The sequence below is a fragment of the Cherax quadricarinatus genome, chromosome 87 (assembly GCF_038502225.1).
Source record: "Cherax quadricarinatus isolate ZL_2023a chromosome 87, ASM3850222v1, whole genome shotgun sequence".
NCBI lineage: Eukaryota > Metazoa > Arthropoda > Malacostraca > Decapoda > Parastacidae > Cherax > Cherax quadricarinatus.
Genome location: NC_091378.1, coordinates 9,874,455 through 9,879,454, shown reverse-complemented (window position 1 = coordinate 9,879,454; position 5,000 = coordinate 9,874,455).

Here is a 5,000-nt window from a genome sequence, read left to right as displayed (position 1 = left end):
ACAGAATACAGCCTAAGGGGCCGAAGACTACAAACCTCACTCAAGGAAAAAGATCTTGGGGTGAGTATAATACCGAACATATCTCCTGAGGCTCACATCAACCAAATAACTGCTGCAGCATATGGGCGCCTAGCAAACCTAAGAAATTGTTCAGGACTCTGCACACCGTGTACTTCAGACCCATACTAGAGAATGCAGCACCAGTTTGGAACCCACTCCTGGTCAAGCACATCAGGAAATTAAAGAAAGTGTAAAGGTTTGCAACGAGACTAGTGGAGGCAGGAACCATGCATAGCTTTAAGAAGAGGTATGATAAAGTTCACGGAGCAGGGAGTGAGTAACCTAATAGCGACCAGTGAAGATGCGGGGCCAGGAGCTATGGCTTAACCCCTTCAACCACTATTAGGTGAGTACACCCTTCCCCCTTCTCTAATCCCAGTGGACAAATACCTTAAATTTCTTACAGCGTGTTTGCCAACTAATAAATATTAGTGAAAATTAATACCTCAAAAAAATATTAGTGAAAACTGCCACCTCAAAAAAAAAAAAAAATAAATAAAAACTGCCTTGCTTGACAATAGATTTTGTAAGGTCATGTGTAGACATGTGCAACTCTGCACATTTCAGGGAATCCTTGTAAGTCAATTAAACCTGTCCCATTACTTATACCAGCGTTTGGTTAACTTTTTACGATACTTATAATTGCCTGTGTTAATTTCCTTGCCTCGGACTCGTATGGATAATGAATCTCTACTTGTTGTTACATGTTGTATAAATGTTGTGAATGATTCTTTGTTGAGATTCCTGAAAGCTAATCTAAAACACACGAGACGAGCATTCACGAGACGAGATGAGCATTCACGAGACGAGATGAGCATTCACGAGACGAGATGAGCATTCATTGCAGGAGTTATTCAGTTGATTTGCACATCAGGTGATGTACTCAGCATTGTGGTCAGTGAGTGAGGTTATAAGCCTCTGTTCCCTAGAGTCTATACTCGGTTTTCATAAATTTGCATTTGTATTTTCGGGTAGTCACTTGTGTGACTGATCCTACAGTCTGACCATGTCCACTGGTAGCCTTTCCTCGTCCTCTTCAGTATTTTTTATTCTCAAATAAAAAAGACACTGGAACGGGCGAGGGCTTGAACCCATGACAAGTGAGTCCTAAAACTCTAGGCCATAGGTTCAAATCCCACCCATTACGGTTCCGTGAGTAATGTACTATATCTTGTCCAGACATGGATACATTTGACTCTTCTGGCACATCATTCACATATGCCAGAAAAACACTGTAGACTCTGTACCTTACATGTGAAGCTCAATACGTTATGCGTGCCTTTTCTAACACCTCAAACAATCAGTCTTTGTCTCCTCACCGCAGTGCGTTCCCTGTCATACCTGCCCACTCATCACATTTTTCTATCAAGGTTTTATGAAGTACTGTGTCAAATGCCTTCGTGTAGTACAAGAATATGCAGTAAATCTAACCCTCTCTCTCTTATGCCTTACTTCTGTTACTTTGTCATAAAACTATAGCAGGATTGTTACACAGGATCTATCTCTCTAAGCGTATGTTCGTTGTTGATGATGTAGTCACTGATCCAGGAGCTCTACCACTCTCCTGATTAAGATAAGATAAGATTTCGTTCGGATTTTTAACCCCGGAGGGTTAGCCACCCAGGATAACCCAAGAAAGTCAGTGCGTCATCGAGGACTGTCTAACTTATTTCCATTGGGGTCCTTAATCTTGTCCCCCAGGATGCGACCCACACCAGTCGACTAACACCCAGGTACCTATTTGCTGCTAGGTGAACAGGACAATAGGTGTAAGGAAACGTGTCGGAATTTCCACCCGCCGGGAATCGAACCCGGGCCCTCCGTGTGTGAAGCGGGAGCTTTAGCCACCAGACCACCGGGCCACCTTCTCTGTTACTTTACACAGTATGCATCTCGGTCATACTGGCCGACGGTTTAATGCTTTCTGTGTCTCCTTTCTTTAATATTGGGACTACATTATCTATCTTCCGGATCACTGGCAATTATACAATATCCATTGACTTATCATAGTTTTTAACAAGCGGTTTGGATGGTGCCTTTGTACCGTCTCTCAGAATGGATAATTATGTTTTATCAGGTCCCATCTCCTAAAATGTATTTAGCCAAATCAGACGTTTCTTCACCCCTTTTCTTGTTATGTGCAGGTGTTCAGTACCTAATGATGTGATTTCTTTTCTTTTGAGTTTTTGGTGCTGCCCAAGTTTCCACTAAGAACACCACCTTAAGTCATGTAGTCAGCTTCTCACAACTTCTGTTTTTTTGTCTCATGAACTTTCCTCATTCCATTTTTCAGTCTTAATACCTGGTCGATTATTGCCACCTTTCTTCTGACGTGAGTGTGCAGCAGTTTTTGTTCTGATTTGGCGTCTGCTGTTATATAATTTTCATATATGAACTCAAATTCCCTTATCTTCTTTTCATATCTTTTCTGGCTCTTTTGCTTACTTCTCTGTCCTATCTATGAAAAATCATGTCCCTATCCACCTTGACAATTTCTTTCACTATTTTATATGTCGTTATCATGTCTCCCGTATCCCTCCTGTCCTCCAGTGTTGTCAGGTGCTTTTCTCTTTAGATTTTGCCGACAATGTGGCTTATTTTTTTGTGCACCTCGTATCCATCCTGTGGACGAAAGCGCAAGAGCATATGAATACACAAAAGGCCTAGGAACTAGGCCCTAAAATGGTTAACAAGAGAACATATGGATTTATATCTATAGTTCTCCTGTCTGTTACAAACAAATTTAGGAAATTTGCTTAATATATCAGGTATCCTATTTTCATTAATAAGATATCTTGGCCTGTTACATAGGTAATTATACTATCTCTCTATCTCTCAATAAGTGAACAATTAAGCACAGTGTACTGAATATGTGACCACAGGGCTGGCCACATACTTTGAATTTGGTTTGATCATCATCTGTGTGTCTGCCAAACTGCCAGAAGTACTTGTAATCAAGCATAAGCCTGGCCACTACAACATCAGTCAGTCTTCATATTGCACATTGCTCCACAAACGAACTTATCTACAATCATGTTAAGATAATGGATTATAGATCTACTCAGGCTTGTAACTGCATTCATATAGCATTCAGTTTCATTATTTATTTATCTCTTAATATTATTCCTGATGCTAGACACAGATACACCAAAGTTATATTCTACATTCTCCGTCAGGGTACTTTTCTTGGGTAACATACCAAATTTATCATGAAGGAGTAATTCAGTGTATGATGGAATTCGTAACAATTGTACATAAATTCATTTTACCCAGATTTTTGAGTATCTATACCTGGCTTCTCCAATGAGCATGTTGTTAGAGTCATTATGTGAGTCAAGAGCCTTCACTGATGACATAGAATCAGTAATAATTATAGTCAAGCTCAGAGTCATAAGTTAGCTTTAGCACCTTTAGGATGGCAAACAATTCAGTTTACAGTGTAGATGCCCAATTATTAATTCTTATAGCTAACTCATCAAGGTTCCTATCGTTCTTAACTAGGGAGGTGGCAACAAGAGCAGATGCAGCCCTGCCAGTAGACTCCTCCTTGGATCCATTAGTGTATATATTTTGTGATAAATTATTTCTACTAGTTAGGAGAGAAATTTCTTCCTGCAGTTGCTTTTACAAGTGATTGAAGGAAGGGATTACTTGTGATGGCCTTCTTGGGAGGGTCTTGAAGGTATGTGATATTAAATGAACACATCTTTCATGGAGGGGTGAAATGCTCTTGTTATCTACAATGATTTCCTTTAACCACTCCTCGTAGGACATACGCCTTAGCTCTGGAACTAGTCTTGTTGCAAACCTTTGCACTTTCTCTAATTTATTGACGTGATTGACTAGGTGTGGGTTACATACGGATGCTGCGTACTCCAGTATGTATGATTCCTTATTCAGGTGTAGAAACGCTGTTCTTAGGTTTGCGAGGCACACATGTACTGCAGCAGTTGACCGAGAGATGTGCACCTCAGGAAATGTGCTCGGTATTATAATCACCCCAAGATCCTTTTTCTTGAGAGACGTTTGCAGCCTTTGGCCCCCTAGCATATACTCTGCGGTCTTCTTTGACCTTCCCCAATTTTCGTGACTTTGCACTTGGAGGGGTTAAACTCGAGGAGCTAGTTGTCGGACCAGGCTTGCAGCCTGTCCAGATCCCTTACTAGTTCTACCTGATCCTCATCCATAGTCTGCAAACAGGGTCACATATGAATCTATCCCTTCCGTCATGTCATTCACATATACGAAAAACAGCACCGGTCCTAGGACTGACCCTTGTGAAACCCCACTCGTCTCAGGCACCCACTTTGACACCTTGTCACGTACCATCACTTGTCGTTTCTTTCCTGTCAGGTATTCTCTGATCTATTGCAGTGCCTTTCCTGTTATTCTTGTCTGTTCCTCTAACTTTTTTTACTAATCTCTTGTAAGGAACTGTGTCGGGAGATTTTTTACAGTTCATAATGCAGTCTACCCACCCGTCTGCCTTACTTCCATCACCTTGTTGTAAAACTCAAGGAGGTTTGTGACGCAGAATTTCCCCTACCTGAAACCATGCTGGTTATTGTGTATAAACTCATTCCTTTCTTTTTGCTCAACCAGTCTTATCCTGATAAGCTTCTCAACGACTTTGCATACTATACGTGTCAGTGACACTGGTCTGTAGTTTAATGATGCCGTCCTGTCTCTTTTCTTGAAGACTGGGACTACATTTGCTGTCTTCCAAACCTTAGGCAGTTGCCCTGTTTCGATAGATGTGTTGAAGATTGTTGTTAGTGGCACACACAGTGCCTCTGCTCCCTCTCTCAGCACCCATGGAGAGACGTCCAATTCCACCTCCTTTGAGGTATGTAGCTATGTAGCCTCTTCACTTCCTCAGTTTTGTGTAGTGTGTTCAGCATTTGTTGGTGTACCCTTCCATCCTGGTTTCCTTAAATCTA